The sequence below is a fragment of the Artibeus jamaicensis genome, unplaced genomic scaffold (genome assembly GCF_021234435.1).
Source record: "Artibeus jamaicensis isolate MK-2021 breed Jamaican fruit bat unplaced genomic scaffold, CSHL_Jam_final contig_519, whole genome shotgun sequence".
Classification (NCBI taxonomy): domain Eukaryota; kingdom Metazoa; phylum Chordata; class Mammalia; order Chiroptera; family Phyllostomidae; genus Artibeus; species Artibeus jamaicensis.
In genome coordinates, this window is record NW_026521871.1 from 48,577,700 (window position 1) to 48,594,395 (window position 16,696).

General features: G+C 54.4%; 1 protein-coding gene across 1 annotated transcript in view; it reads right to left on the reverse strand.

Annotated features, from left to right (window-relative positions):
• Positions 1–6,932, reverse strand: part of SCN5A (sodium voltage-gated channel alpha subunit 5) — a 93,075-nt gene extending 86,143 nt beyond the window's left edge. The window contains exon 1 of the mRNA XM_037148247.2: positions 6,769–6,932. The gene's annotated coding sequence lies outside the window, so the exon portion shown is untranslated. The remainder of the gene's footprint in view (positions 1–6,768) is intronic.
• Between the last annotated feature and the right edge of the window lie 9,764 nt (positions 6,933–16,696).

A 16,696-nucleotide genomic window follows, 5' to 3' on the forward strand; every position in this document is an offset into this window, starting at 1 on the left:
CCTTGAAATTTTTACTTTGTGTTTGCTGGTGAGTGTCATCTAAGTTACCGGTGCCATGCCCTGTGAACATAACTGACCCATTGGGGGACAAGCCCTTAATTCAATCACAAAGGCAAGGGCTGGAAGGGACCCAAAGTCCAGCTATCTCTGGGCATGATCGGCCCCGGGGGATCCTTCAGGAGTTTTTTCTCTCCTTCCCTCAGACATTTCCTGAAACAGAAGCTCGGCAATTATCCATCTAATAGGCACCCAGGCCCAGCAAGCGAGTGGAGGCTTTCCCCGGGTCTCCAATTTTGCCAGCGGCTGGCTGCTGCACGGTTTCACTAACGGTGGGGGCTGCATCTGACCCAGCCCCGGAGGGTCCTGTGCTGAGCAGGCCCCCATCCCTTGGCCTCCCTGCACCCCCACACCAGCTGGGCGTCCCTTGGGTGGGCTTGGGGCCAGCAAGCGATGGGCCCAGGGATGGGATCTTCCTTGGGAATAGGCCAGAGGCAGGAGAAGGTGGGCTCCAAGGGGGCTTGTTTGGGACACTTTTCAGCTGTCAGACCCGGCTCGATGAGGCTGGGGCTCTGATGGCCATGCAGGACGTAGTGACCCAGCCGGGCTGGTCCCTCCCAGGGTCTGATCTTATCCTCCCCCCCCCCCCCCCCGTCTTAGATGGGGGTTTAGGGCACCCTGCAGCCTGGCCCAGGGGCAGTGCTAATGCTGCCTGAGAACTGGTTTGGTGCCCGCAGCCACATTACTTCCCCCTGATCTGCTGTCCCTCTGAAAAGTGCCTCCTGGGCCAGGTCCTTCCTTCAAACAGGCCTTCGAGGAATCGATACCCGCCAGAAAGGCATTTACTACCCTCCTGGTGCCAGGAAGAGCCTTTCTACTGTTCAAAATCTATTCCCAGAAAGCATGGGGACTGCCTGGGCAAGACCTGGGTGGGGCCAGGCGACACAGGCCCTGGGCGTAGAGCCGCCTGCATCCCTGTGTGACCTTGAGCCTCTGGCGGAGCCAGCACTGGTCCTCCGCCTTCCAGGGCTCTAAGAGGGGATCAAAAGCCCTTGAGGTGACAACAGTGAAATCTCCAAGCGGGTGAGGGACCTTCCCTGGGACCATGCGGATGCTGGGAGAGCAGCTCCGTCCTTCCACCCGGTTATTACCCCTGTGGGGACTCAACTTTCCACCGCCTCCCTGGGAGGTTTCACCAGGGAGGACACTGAGGAGGGGAGAGAAAGAAAGAAGCCTCGTGTCAGCGCAGAAGCGTTCTATTCCCACGACAGGTCCGCAAACGATCCCTTTCACCCTTCCAAAGCCTGTGCATCTTCCATGGCTTGGCTCCAATCCCACCTCCTCCAGGCAGCCTCCCCTGGCTGCTCTGGGTCACACTGACCTCCTCCCACCAGGGAGGCTGAGCTCTGGACTCCAATCCTGCATCTTCTCTGTCCTGGACAGAGCTCCTGGCCGCGGGGTGAACCGGAAATTCCCTCAGGGTCCTCGGTATCCTTTCTGCTTACTCACAGTGGTCAGCAGCATGAGGAATGGGCAAGAGAGATTAACAAACTGTCCCACTGGACTCTGGTTTCAACAACCAAAACTGAGTTGTCTGTTGGACTTGGGGCACGCTGGGTACCACCCCACCCCAAGGAACTAAAGTTGGAGGTGGGGAGGCTGTGGGCACCCGGCTCTCCAGCCCATGGCTATGACTCTGCAGGGATGAGGTGAGCATGGCCCAGCAGGCAGGGGAGGTGACACAAGTTTCAAAGAGCCCGTGAGTCGGATGGCCCCCAGGTAACGCCGGTCTCCATGCCTGCCTCGACATAGCCTGGCCCTGGACTCCTTCCCTCATCGGAGGGTCTCGGGACCCAGAAATTGACGTGGGGTCTCTATAAATAGCACCCATTCCATATTGATCATCTTAAAAAGACACAGTATGTTCTAGGCCCACAGAGAGGAGAGTTGTATCTAAATATAGTCTCATCCCCAGGAGTTGCTGCCAGCCTGCGTTGAGTGGTGTGCATAGCCGAAGGGGCAGTCTGGAGGGGCAGATGACCAAGGAGGTGGGGGTGAAAAAGGAGGCGAGGAACCTCCCCAACCCCAATCCTGCCCCATCTCCTCTGCCCCGGCTGCAGTTGCCAGCCCTGCCTCGGGAGCTCATCCCTGCCCCAGGGCCTTTGCACCTGCAGCTCCCGCTTTACAAGGTATCCTTTCCTGGGGCCTCCTCAAAATCGGTTCTTTCTTGTTACTTGGGTTGCAGTTCAGTCTCCTCCATCAAGAAGGTCTAAAGAGACTTCCATGTCTCCCTTATATCTTCCTGTTTTATTTCCTTCATCACACTGGTCACTATCTAAAATTATATTCTCCATCTATTTGTTTAGTAGCAGCCAGTCTGTCTTTCCCCAACAGGATGCAGTTTCAGGAGCACAGTTATTGTATCTGAACCGTACACCTTCCAGGATCTTCCAGGGCCCAGAGTAGGTGCTGAATGCCCTCTCCAGACTCTCCCCCACCATCTGCCCCAGACCTCTCTGACTCGGGGCGGTCTGGGCTGGCAGAAGGCAGGGGACATCCTGTCCCAGGCTCACCCTGAGGACCCAGCCACCCCTGCGCCTGCTGCGCTCCCTGCCGCGGGCACGGGCTGCCCCTGGCTTTGCCCTCTCCTCTCTCTGCTGCTGTGCATTTAGCCACAGGACTTTCATCCCAGCCCCTCTACTCCTGGACGCCTACTCTAGACGACCTCGTCTTGTCCCTAAATACCGCTTTCTGGAACACTTTTCTCTCCACAGAGCACAAGGTCTCCCTCCCCTCCTGACCCCACGCCCAGTAGGAACCACAGTTCCTGCCCAGAAACCTGCCGCTCAGAGATTCACAGGAAGAGGCGTTTCACCCCAGGCCTCCTGACTGGCCCACTGGCCCCCACGGGCACCGTTTTAACTCACAGACCTGCGGTCCCTCGCCGTGAGGAGCGGGCACCTGCCCCATCAGCACCGCACACAGATGTACCTCGTGGACACCCACATCCTCAGTGTCCACTCCAGGCTCTTCCTGCAACCCTCCCTGGACCCCGCCCCCTGCCAGCTCCCCTCTATCTCTCTCCTCCCTCTTAAACCATCAAACTCCTTGAAAGAGCTGTCTACACATGCTCGCTCCACGTCCTCACCTCCTGCTCACTCCTCAACCGTCTCCAAAAAGGACTTCCATTCTCCCCAATTCATTTATTCATTCATTCATGCATGCATCCCACAATTGAGTTGTGCTGGGCACCACATTCTGTCAGTGGTAAGAGGGAAATTTCCGTTGTCACCGGGACCTTCACTGTTGCTCAGTCTAATGGACAATTCTTTTTTAAAATTAAGCGTTCCTTTTTTGAAAAAAAAATCTATCCATGAACTTCTCAGAATGTACCTTTTTAACTCAGCAGAAAGAGACAGGGGACTCCTCTCCTCTGGGACAGACTCCTACCTTGACTCTGCGACACCTCCACTCTGGTTCTCTTCCCAGTCGCTGACTGCTCCTGCCCCTGTGGTTAGAATGATTAGAACGCCTGAGGGCTCTGGACTCCACCCTCTTCTCTCTCCCTATCTTCACCTGGATGGGTGTCACCTGGATGCTTTCAAAACTGCTGCGCCCCAAGCCTCACCTGAATCAAATGAATTAGAATCTCTGGGGTGGAGCCTAGGCAGAGGTTTGTTTTGTTTTTTTAAATGCTTCCCAAGTGATGCTAATGTCACCAGGGTTGAGAGCCACCGACCAGCAGTCTTGCTGGACAACCTCATTCACTACCATGGTTCTCAATGACCAGTGTCTGCAGATGATCCCAGGTCCCCACCTCCTGCTCAGGTCTCCTTCCGGAAAAGTGGGCCCTTCCCTCCAACTGACACTGGATGTCAGCACCCCTCCCTGGAAGTGCTACAGGTTCAAATCAGAACCTTTCCCCTTCTTTCTTCCTCAGGATTGCCAACCCAAACCTCGCTTGTCCATCGTCCCTTTCCTAGTGGGACAGGGTGTGGCAGAGAACCTCACTGAATGAGCAATCTAAGTGAGGGACAGGAGAGGGGCATGTCCCTTAACGGAGAAGGCAGCCAGAACACCACTTGCTTGCGGTAACCTGCCTGTCCCTCTCCTTCCATTGCAAGACTTAGGACGGCACCTCTGGTCTGCACTGAGACCAGTGAAAGGTGGGAGAGCAGAGAGCAGATACAGACACCCGGGCTCAAACTCAAGTCCTGCTACTTAGCGAGGTTTGACAGTGAGCAAGTTACTTAAGCTTTCTGGGCCTTCGGTTTCATCAACCTGCAAAATGGTCATTATTACGGTCCCTACCTCCAGGGTTGATGCAAAGATTCAGTGAGATGAGCCTTATAAAGTGCTTAGTGCTCCGCCTGGCTGGCTGGCAGCACTCAGTGAAAGTTAGCTATTTTTAGTACCATTACTGAGGATAAATTCCTAATTCCTGAGCAGAGCTCACAAAGGTCTCTGGGATTGCGATCTTGGATTTAGCTGCTGTTCTTCTCTCCCTCATTCACACCATGGGACCTAACGAGTCACTGAAGTAACACTTGTGCTGTTTCACATCTCTGGATACTGGTGACACATGCTAGGCCTGATGGCTAGACTGTACCTTCTGCTCCTGGAAAACTCCTATTCATCCTTCAAAACCCAGGTGAAAGGTTATATTTGTTAGATAGGTGCCCTTGACTCTCTTGGCCAAATACTTTTTTGGTTGCTCCTCTTTTGAATGGGTCAAGGGGACACGCTTTAATCACTGCATGCTTTCACAGTGACCTTCCCAAAGGTCAGCAGGAATTAGCCTCCAATGAACAAAACGGAACAGAGAATGCCACAGACCATGGTCCCAGGCTGCCCCCAGGGCTCCCTCCTCCTTGGATTGCCTGGGACACCAGTCTCTCCTGCTCCCTCACTCCCAGCTGTCTCTGGTGCTTCTGAGCACTCCTCTGAGCTGGAGCTTCATGCTAAGTGAGTTAATCCTGTCATTTTTCCAGGGGACTTGTGATCACCACCCAGAGACCAGGCCAGGCTCTCCAGAGGCACAGCAGCTGCCCATGCCACAGCTTGGGCCAGATCCCCTTCTGCTCGGATCCTCCTTGGTCAGTCCTAGGTCAGTCCCGGGAAGTAGATCTCAAACAATCTCACACTAAGTGGTGCCCCAGACCCACTGACTCTTTAGGTGACCTTGTATAAGTCTTCAACACACTCCCAGCCTCAATTTCCTCCTGTACAATGCGGTGGTGATGACAGAGTAAGATTAAACATTCAGTGAAGCTTGTTTCAGTATGGAGCTGGAAATCCTAGCATGAAATCTGTGTTCCACTTTCTGGCCCTCAGCTCCCTCCCCACGCTCCTGTGACTGCAGCTTGACTTGAGCCATTGGCCCCCGCCACCCTCATTCCATCTTCCAGTTCCACTGCCCCCACCCCTGTGCACACACCCAATTCTAACTGGAAAGAACTGAGGACAGGGGACGGAGTTGAAGGCAACAGCAAGGGTCTGGGCCACGGTGGCTCCAGCCTCGCTTCTCAAGGTCCCTCTGGCTGGTGAGTGGGATGGTGGCAATCGGGCAAGGGCTGAGGTGCTGTGGCACGGTAGGGTCATACAACGCGCCCGTCTTCACGGTGCTGTGGGGGCTGGAGGGTCTCAGTAGGAAGCAAGGAGACAGCTGGGGGAAGGGAATGCCAGCCCAGGACCCCAAGAGGAGATGGTTGATCCCACCACCCCAGGCTGGTCTCAAGGCACTACGGAGAGAAGATCGACTCCTGCCGCACCTCGGCCACGGCTTCCTGACTGGGCTCTGCGCTGTCCTCAGACAGGTGTTCCAACGCAGGCGGGCCTAGGGCCAGGGCCTTGTCCCCAGCACTGCCCCCACCACTACCACTCCGTACCTCCAGCTCCCACAAGACAAGGCACCTCCATTTCCTCCTAAGGCGCCACCAAAGACGATCAAATAACACAGAGGACAAGAGCCGCCTCCCGTCAGGGCACGTGGACCGCCCGGGTCAGAGCCCGGAGGGCAGAGAGCTGCGCCCCGGTCCCAGCGCACAGAGATCTCCCCTGGTGAGAGCACACGCAGATCTCTCCGCCTCCAGGGCGCACGGAGACCATAAGCCGCCCCATTAGGGCGTCAGAGGGCGCAGAGATCTCTTCGTGGTTGGAGCGCGCGGAGATAGAACACACACAGAGACATCTCTCCCCACTCAGGACGCACAGAGATCTGTCCCTAGTCAGGACAGGCAGAGATCTTGTCCCAGAGAGGACTCCCCGGGCAGACGGCTCCGCACGGCTCAGAGAAAGGGGGTGTTTGGCCCCCTCCCCCATTCCCAGCCCTGCTCGGTCAGCTCCCCCGCTCTCTGGAACCACACTCATTGCGCGCCTAGTCGCCGCTCTGACCTTGGGGTCTCCGGCCTCGGGAATCCGGGTCCCAATCCCAGACCTTCCCCGAGCCTGCGCCGGGGCCGCAGCCCCCCTCCCCAGGCCCTCGACAGCGCACTGGGAAACCCGGAAGGAAAGGGAAGGGGAGGGGGCGCGTGGCTATTAGAGATGCCCTCCCCCCGGGGATCCCCTCCAGCCCCGCTGAGCTTCGCCCCTTCTTCTCCCCTTCCCACCCTTAGGGGCAGTGATGGGGGAGGGAGCTGCGGGCGGACCCGGGTCAGGGAAGAGAGCGCGCAGGAGCTGGAAGCTCCGACCCTCGGGGAGGAAAGTTGGGCGGCGGCAGGCAGAGGGTGCTCGGGCTGGGCCGGGCGGCTGGGCTGAGGGACGCTCGCTCACCTGCTGGTGCCCCAGCCGGGGCCCCGGGATGGGTGGCTGCTGCTCGGCGCGGACTCTGCTTGGCGCGAGGCTCGAGGCACTGGGCGCAGGCTCAGCGGCCCCGGGGTCGCGATCCCTGCATCCCACGGGCGCCACGGCCGTCTCGGCTCCGCTGCTAGTCTACGGCTCCGGGACTCCGCGGGCGGCGCGGGCTCCGGCTGGGGGCGGGGTCGGGGGCGGGCCCCGCCTGGGCTCGGCCTGGGGCTCGGGGCCCCGGGCTGGCTCCGCCCCAGAGCGACGCGCCCGGGGCTCCGCACGTGGCGCTCCGCCCGCTCCGAGGGAGAACACCTCGGCTCCCGCCGGGGCGTGCACCCCCACGCTGACCTGGGGGCGCCCCGCCACAAACAGCCGCCCATGCGACATGGACAGACACACGTGGACACCGGCACCCGGTGGTGTACAGCCACACCAACCTGGGGATGCTTCGCCCCAGAGAGCCACCCACGCGGACGCTGACAAACGTTTTCCCGAGTACACACACCTAGCCTCACTGGCTTTGGGACCCTACACCCTCCCCCGCAGACACGGACATGCTCTAGCACCTTGACACACAGAGACCACCTCGCGGAGACAAACATACCCGACATAACGCACCCGCACACCGACACAGACACACTGACACACACACCCACAGGGACACACAGGCAGACACATCACTGACACACACTGTCACTGAGGCAGACACTCTCACAAACTCTGTGACACCCGCAGGACTCAGAGACTCACATTCACTGACACACTGACACAGACACACACACTCACATAGAACCACATGCTCCTAGAGACACACGCACAGACAGGACACAAGTCTGCACCACGGTGGACACCTGTACTGCCCTGTGCAGCCACTGACACCGCGCGCGTGCTGATGGAAACCCTCCCTGACCGGAAGGACCACACAACCAACCAACGCAGACACCCACACCGAAACACACACACACCACATGCAACCCACACCTTGACACATGGCTCACACTCAGACAGACAGCATCTCTCACACAGGGACAAGGGATCCAGACACTGGCAAACACAACCGCTCACACGCCCAGGCTGACCGGCAGGGACACATACCCAGCAACACGGGTCCTTGTGTAAACAAAACAGGCCACAGCTGTCTCTTGCCCACCGAGCAGTAACATCATTGGAAGGGGTGGCATGCATCACCCTGCACGGGGTCCATGGCCCAGAGCATCACAGGAGCACACCCATGCACACACGTGCGCACACACACGAGACTTTCTTTCCCAGCAGCGTTTACTCTCTCCTGACGCATCTTCAAGGCTCCTGGAAGTAAGGATTGTTCTTGGAGGGCAAAGGGGCATTGAGTTCTCAGAGGGCATCGAGGTGCTGCATTTGGGAGCTCAGAGGCTGTGACCTGCCCTCCATTATTGGCATCTTGGAGAGGTCACCAGGGGACCATCCTCCCTTTGGGACCTTGGTCTGTGGAACTCCAGGGGTCACTGAGTGCCCTGCATGTACACTGAGGAGCTATCTGTGCTTGCAGGAAAGGCCTGCATGAGGAAGAAAATCAGTCTACAGAGAAGTTCAAGACTCAGGACCCTTTTTAGCCCCATATCAGGTTGGGTAGCTTGAGGCTAGAGGGATGAACCACCTGCGGGCTGCCGGCTTCTAGCCCCCTGGTGGGCCTCAGGTTGGCCACCATCTCCCACTAGCGGCCGAAATGGGAAGTGCAGACAATGAGAAATTTTCCGCCCGGGGGCGGGAACGCCTTTCCTGAGTTCACACCTCCTTGGTGGGAAGGTGGGAGGAGAGGGGAGTAAAACTCGGGTCCTCCTTGAGGTCCTCTACCACAGGCTTCTGGGCTCCAGAGTGAAGATTCAAACTTGAAAATGGAGGGCATTGGTCCGAGTAGGAGACTGAGCTAGAATGGAGTCTGCTGGGGGTAAGGGAGTCAGCATTAGAGAGCCCTGTGCTTCATCTACAGCTAGCAACGGTGGGCTTGTCACAGCTCTCATCAGTGCTGAGCAATGGAATGTTGCCAACAGAAGTGGGCTAAGCCCCGCGAGTCTATGTGCACCCAGACTGAGACGAGAAGCCCACCAGGAGGAACCAGAGTTCTGATCCCAGGGGGGATCTAGCCGACATATCTGTGGTCTGAGAGAAGCCTTAGGGAGGCAGGAAAGGTCAGTGGGCCTGAGACAGGGCACTCGCTGCAAGGAGCCTTTGTCAAGATCGGGGCAACTCCGTCCTCTTTTCCAGACCCCATTTAATGAAAGCAGAGATGCACGTTCAGCGGACTGTTCAGAGAACAGTCAAAGGTTTTTCAAATCAGTGTTTCCTTATCCCACCCTCTTCCCGCACCTCAGCTGCAGAGTCGGCCAGGCATACAAGACTCCTCTCTGGTCTTACCTTCCTTTCTTCCCCTGCCACCACAACCTCACTGCTGTGTCCCTCCCCACGCAGGCACCCTCTCTCACAGGTGAAGCAGGCCATTAAATATGTACACATCCTTGTGAAGTATGCATAATTGCTTGCACATATCTGTTTCCTGTTCGTACCGCCACAGGCCTTTCCTTTCGCTTTACTTTGAACGTGCTATAACCTGTATATGGAGACCTCTGTGTCTCGCTCATGGGTTGTCACTAGTTGAACATGTCCTGATACCCAGCACATAGATGGAGAAACTAAATGTCACCAGCGCCCCAGAAACTGTCACCACCACTTCCAGGGTTAACTACTACCATCACATTGAATTCCCTGTGACAGTTTTGCCTAGTTTTGCTATTTATTTAAATGGAATCCTATAGTATGAACTCTTGCATCTTTTGATCAGCATTAGGTGCGTGAGATGCATCCATATTGCTTATGGTTTTCATTCTTTTGTTCTCATTGCTTTCTAGAATTTCGCTGTGTGAACATACCATACTTTATCCACCTATTCTACTGCCGATGGGTGTTTGGAAGTTTTTGGTTTGGGGTTACTATGAATAGCACTGACGTGAACATTCTAGCAGGGAATTCTGGTGAGTGTACATATGCTACCCTGCCAGGCACACACCTGGAAGTGGAACTGCTGGGTCACGGGAGATAATGTGCTTGCTTTTTAAAAAAATCTTCCCCAAAGGACCTTTTCCCATTGCTTTTAGAGTGAGAGGAAGGCTGGGTGGGGGAAGAGAGGGAAACATCGGTGTGAGAGAGAAACATTGACTGGCTGCCTTTTCATACGTGCCCCAACCAGGAATCAAACCTGCAACCTGGGTATGTGCCCCGAACAGGAATCTGGATTTTTTGGTCCACAGGAACAGGCTGCAACCCACTGAGCCACACCCAGCCAGGGTGAGAGCGTGTTTGCTTTTAGTAGGCACTGCCTAACAGTTTTCCGAAGTGGTTCTACCAACACACGCTGCACCAGCAGTGACCGTGTGAGAATTCTGGTTCATCTGCGTCCTCCAGCACTTGGTATTTTTATCTTGTTCATTTTAGCTACTTGAGTAGGTGTGCAGAGGTTCCACATTGTGCCTTTAATTGGCATTTCCCTGATGACTAATGAAATTGAGCGCTCTGTCATGGTTTATTGGCCATTTGTGCGTATGTTCTTTTCATTTATGGAAATGGGTATTGTTCTAACCTTCATTCTGTTTCTTATCTTTCTCTCTCAACACTCTGCTTTTGAGCTCTGTCCATGTGGTGGTGTAGGCAGCTAGTTCTTTGCTTCTGACAGCTGTAGGGTGCTTTGTGGATGCACCCACTGAAATTTATCCATCCCCCTAGATGGATGGCAGGTAGGCCTGAAGATGGCGAGGGGACGGAAGAGTTGTAACTGGCTTGCTTCTATTTTCTTCACTCTGCTAATGGCTGAGGCAGGGCAGGTGAAGAAGCAAGCTGAATCCGCATTCAGAACCATAAACACTCAGGACTAGCCATCTTAGAAGGCAGCCATGCAGGACAGGACCCAAAGCAGGAGGCCCGTGAAAAGCTCACACCAAGACCTGTAGACCCAGAGATGCTCCCTCTGGCTCTGGGAGGGGGCAGCTGGCAGCAGTGAGGGGCCCTAACAGGATCTAGTGAGCCCCCTGCTTCCCTACTTTTGCTAGGTGCCAGAACTTCCGTACACCTTCTCTTCTATACACTTTTTTTGTCCTTGGAGGGTTTGTGCCTTTCAAAATTATGTCAGTCATTGAATGAAATGTCAAGAGATGTCTTTGGATTTACTGGATTTTTGAAGAATTTCCCCCTTTCAGATTCTACCCCAGATACTTTTAAGGAGTAAGCAGGTGTTACCCCTCATGGGTGGTCAGGGTTCTCCCAAGAAAAGACTTTGCTTTATTTTGAATGCTTGAGTATCTGAGACCCTCTATCTTATGAGGGTTAGAGAAAAAGAGAGGTGTATTCATGGTCAAGGGCAAAAGCATGACCTCCTTCCAAAGTGGGATAATCTGCCCATTTTACCTAGATGACGGTCAGGCTAATGCTCTTACCTGAGCCAGAGGGGCTCTGCTATCTCCTACCTGTGCCCTCAGCCTTGGTCACAAACACACCCACTCTTGCCTTTGTCAGCTCCCCAGGAGCCTCAGTCACGCTGGTATGCAAATGAGAAAGAGCCTCCGGATCCTCAAGACTCTTGACTGCCACCTGCTGGAGAGTTGAGAGAAAATAGATATAAAGCTCCGCTGACAGGAATGTGCTCCACGGCCCAAGGTTGTGTGAAGCAGAATACGTGTGTATGGCAACCAGCTCCTGCCCCCCCCACCCCATCTCCTCCCTATGAAACGTTGTCCCTCGCCCTCCAGATCTAGCTGTTGCAGTGAGCTAGGGAGCCGGGCTTGGAGGGTCGGAAGGTTAGATCAGACTTACCACCACTGTTCATGAGACCTTGGGTTAGACCTAGAACCTTTCCAGACCTTACTTAACTCATACATAAAATGTAGTAACTATATAGTCACCGCAGTGAGGAGCTGAAAGGATCAAATAAAAAAATACTTGGAAATGGAATAAATAGTTTTCAGAACCTGACAGTAGCACTCATTGAATCCTAGCCACGCTTTGCCCCCGTGGAAACAGACTCTGAGATGGAGATTGCCATGCGGGAAGTTTCCAAGGAGTGTCTGTGGGAACAGCATCCGCACCTGGAAGAATGGGAGGGAGGCAGGGTTGGGCAGAGGGAGAAGGTGATCTTTGCTGCAGTTACAACAAAGGCCCAGCCACGCCCACAGGAAGCTCTGGAGCAGGATGACCCCTTGGGGTTGTGTCAAATTGAGGCCAGAGGAGAGTGAGTAAGCTTTTCAACTGCTTCAACCAGTCATTGGCAGCAGGCTGCTCTGCGGGGTGGGCATAACCTCGGGTGAAGCAGATCCCTGAGGCTGGGGCGATGCCTGACAGGGGCACAGCTGGGAGCCATCGGCAGCCAAGCTCTGGGCAGCTGGGGAGAACACAGCATGTGGATCCTCAGAGGCTCTCTGGAAGGCTCACCACACAGTCCCCTGTACTCTTTGGCTGTGAATGTGGGGGGAACGGGCATTCTTGTATTGGATGCAATAGGGCAGGTATAAGAAAAGCGCCAGAGACCGACTCTGTGCACTGAGGTCGGGGTCTTGCCAAAGGAAGAAGCACCAGACTGCTCTGGCGGGGCAGCATGGCAGGGGGGGTCTCCCAGGCCTTGTCTGTTCCACGGAGGGCTTTGCCCGCACGCAGCATGTCCCAGCACAGTCTCCTAAGTCCGAATAGGGCAGCCTGCTTTCCCATGTTCCATCGCATTCCACTGAGGACACGTGGTCACCCTGAGTTCTGCCACCTGATAATGGTGACATGGCCGCCCTGTATCCCGTCGTATTTTACACCAGTGCAGTGGTGGAGTTGGGGGAGATTCCGTGTGAGAGCCGCAGAGGCTGCAAACTGGGATCCCGGCATCTGAATGCAGCTCACAGGTGTGTTTCTGTGGGGGGCAGGTACAGTGTATCTAATCGTTTATAATTCTGTGAGTGTCTTTCGCCGGGCCATGCACTCTCCAGTTCTCTCTGGCTTCCACTGTTCCCTGCTGCATTATGCTTATGACCAGTATCTGCATGGCCCTGCAGGCATTTCTATGTTTCTCCCCTGGATCAGGGCCAGGCAATCCCCTGAGGACTCCAGAGCACCCATGTGGTCATGCGAGCGAGGACCAGAAGTGGGCGGTTGCGATGGCAGGGCTGGGAGTGATAGGCAGGCTGTGGGTTGTGATGAGCGAAAAGGTCAGAGGCAGGAACGGGACTGAGAATGGTGGGAAGGACCATGCTGGTTCTTGGGGAGCTGATGAGCCATGCTCAGAGCTGGAGACCCCCGCCAGATGGGCACTGAGTTCCCACCACAGTTTTATTGTTATACCTCTAAGAAGCATTTTTATTGATAAAACACAACCTGGATAAATCTCAAGCGTGTCATCTTAAGCGAAAGGAGCCGGCCTCGAAGATTACATATACTCTATAATTCCATTTATATGACATTCTGGAGAAGGCAAAATTAAAGGGACGGGAAACAGATCCGGGGCTGGGCGTGGAGGGAGGTGCAGGCTGACCAGGAAGAGGGGAGTGAGGGAGGGGACAGCGTAGGGTGACGGGGCTGTTTTCCCTCTGGACCGTGACAGTGGTTACATGGCTCTGCATTTGTCAAACCTGCTAGAAATGTACGGCAAAAGGGATGAATTTTCCTGACTATAAATTAAAATATACACGCATAAAATTTTTGCCAATGAAAAGGAAGGCGGGAGTGGTACTTCCTTCAGGGATGTGTGGGTGTGCAGTGTGCGGGGGTGTGAGTGGGAGACAAGCAGGAGGTAAGTGTGCATCTCAAAGAGCCGGGGGGGGGTGGTCGGAGCGGCCGTTCTGAGTCCCCGAGACCTGGAACATTCCCCGGATGTCAGGTATTCCATCTCACGCTCTGTGCATGAGCTTGAACTGGAGGCTCCGGTTGCCCAGAAACAGGGGTCGTGGACTTTGAAACAGAAGGCTGTTTATTTTTTGGTTCTGTTTTGTTTTGTTTTTCTGGTCCGACATTTCCTCCCCCAAGCTGCTGCGGTAGAGCTAAGGGGGGGGGGGGCTGCTGCCCCTCCCTGGCACCCACAGCTTCCTCAAAATGGAAACCTCACAAGTAAGAAAGAAGACTGGGTGTGTGGTCAGCAGCTGCAGTAAACTCCAACCCTAGTGCTGAGCAGACTGACTGCCAGATTCCTCTGGGCCTCAGTTTCCCCATCTCTAAGAGAAAAAAGCCTTGGGATGCTTGGGATGACAAAATCCTTCTCTGACTTTCTGCAAGAAGGTGCAGTAATGGAGGGAGGAAGCCCACAGCTCCACAGGCACTCGAGGAGCGCCTCTGCCTGGGGCTGCCTCCCTGGTCTCCGAGTCCAAGCAGGGACATGGATCCTGAGCATCCCTGCCTGGCAAACCGCCTACGCCGCAACCAGCTGCACGCTCCCGAGAGAAGTGGATGAACAAGGGTGCCAGACCTGACAGGAGAATTTAGAAGACTTTGTAGGGAAATTGGTTTTGTGCTGGGAGTCAATGCTTCGGGCCAGAAAACACTCAGAACTGGCAGCGGCTGACAAAAGCTGCCTCTTGTCTGCAAGTGTATCAGCTTCTGAAGAGAGAAGAGGCAGGGGCTGGAGTGCAGGCTTCTCCAGGGAACAGTGACAGGAGAACAGAAGAGCCGCCTCCTGCTCTCACCGGCTCGGAGCTCCCAGGCTGCCAGGGCGGAGATGGGCAGCCATTCCGGCCCCTCACTGCTCTGATGGTAGCAGATGGGCCCAGGACAAGGAGTGACCTGCCCAGGGCCTGCTAGTGGCAGCGGCTATTGCCGGGTTACAGGGGGAGGCTCTGGGGACCGGGCACCCCAGATGTGCACTGTGGGAATGCAGAGCTCCCTGGCCCCCCTCTGTTGAGTGGAGGCAGCCTTACCATTTCAAAGGCTGCAGAGAGCTGGATCCCTCTGGCTCTCATTCTGGGGAAGAAGTGTTGGGACCAGATTGGCCACACTCCCTAGGGAGCTTGGCTTCACCTTGGGATGACACCAGGGTCACACTTTTATCAATGGGCCTTTTTAAGGGACTTTAAAGGTGAACACCGGGTTGACTATTGTGCTTTCAGAAGCCGTTACTATATAAATTGCTCTCCCATCCCCAGGGTCCAGCCCTCAGCTGAAAGACCTCTCCCTACAATCCCGGGGCCCCACTTGGGATGCCTCTCCCAGGCAGATACATATTCAATATGAATGTCTTCTCCTACCCAGGCCTCTGGGAGTGACCAGCAGGTAACAGCTTTCTGTCACCACAGCAAGGAGGGAAATAGAGCTGTTGGTGCTTCTGACACCACCCAATCTCTGCTGTGATGGACAGAGTGAGCTGGGCACTCAGCTTCCCCTTGAACAGCCTCCTAGCACACATTTCTGTGCCCAGGCCAAAAGGTCAGCAGCTAGATTTCCTGGACTCCTTCACTGATAGAATTCTAGGTTTGAATTTCAGTGCCAACAGGAAGATGTGTTGGCATGAGATTTGAAGAGCAGAAGCCAACTGGGTTGTCCTGTGACTTGCTTCGACCAACAGAATTTAGCAGAGGTGATGCTGGGTAACTTCTGAGGCTGAACCTTAAGAGGTCTGCAGGTTCTGCCTTCGTTTTTTTGGAGTGATCTCTTGGAAGTCCAACATCCAAACAATCACATTGAAGAATGGACAAAAGACATGAGCAGACATTTCACCAAAGTAGGATTTCCAGATGGCAAATGAGGGCATGAAACGATGTTCAACATCATTAATCATTAGGGAATTACAAATTAAAATCATAATGAGATATCATTATGCATCTATTAGAATGGCTAAAATAAAAAAAACCTGGTATCACCAAATGTGTATGAGGTGGTGGAGAAACTGAATCTTTCATGCATTGCTGGTGGGAGTGTAACATGGTGGAGCCATGCCGGAAAGCAGTTTACAATTTCTCATACAGGTAAACATGCACTTTCCACATGGGCCAGCAATGGCGTTTGTGTTCGTGCATCTGGGCTGCTATAACAGCGTGGCATAGGCTGGGTGGTTTATAATCCACAGCCATTTCTTTCTCATGGTTTTGGAGGCTAGGAAAGCCGAGATCAAGAGGTTGGCAGAATTACGGTCTGGGGAGGACCTGCTTCCCAGTTCACCGATGACTGTCTTTGCACTGCACCCCCCTGTGAGAGTAGCGGGGAGGCAGCTCTCTGGCGTCTCCGTAATAAGGGCGCTCATCCCATCCATGAGGCCTCTGCCCTAATCACTCCCCAAAGGTCCCACTTTCAAATACTGTCAGGCCGGGAGTTAGATTTCCACATGTGAATTTGGGGGGGGGGACACATAAACATTTAATCTATGGTGGCATTCTAGGACATTTACTCCATAGAAATGAAAAGTCACGTTCATACAAAAACCTGTACATAAATGTTCATAGCACCTTTTTTTTTTCTTAAATAGCCGAAGACTGACAACTGCCCAGACGTCCTTCAGCGGGTACGTGGTTAAACAGCTGAGATGCGGCCAGACCGAGGAAAGCTACTCAGTGATAACAAAGAATGAACTGTTGATACACACAATGACTTGGATGGATCTCAAGGGAATTACACAAAGTGAAGAAAACCAATTACATATCAGTCAAAGATTACATACTGCAGGATTCTATTTCCATAACCTTATTGGAATGACAAAGCAAGAGAGATGGAGGGCGGGAGAGCAGGCCGGTGGCTGCCAGGGTTTACAGGTGAAGTAAAGGGGTGGTGACGGTACCTGTTCAAGGAAAGGGGTCCTGGCCGTGAGAGTGTCCTGTGTCTTTCCTGTGGTCATCATACAAATCACCGTAAGCAATAAAACTTCACAGGACAAGATACACACACCTGAGTGCATGAACACCTGGTGAGATCTTAGTAAGGTCAGGGGATT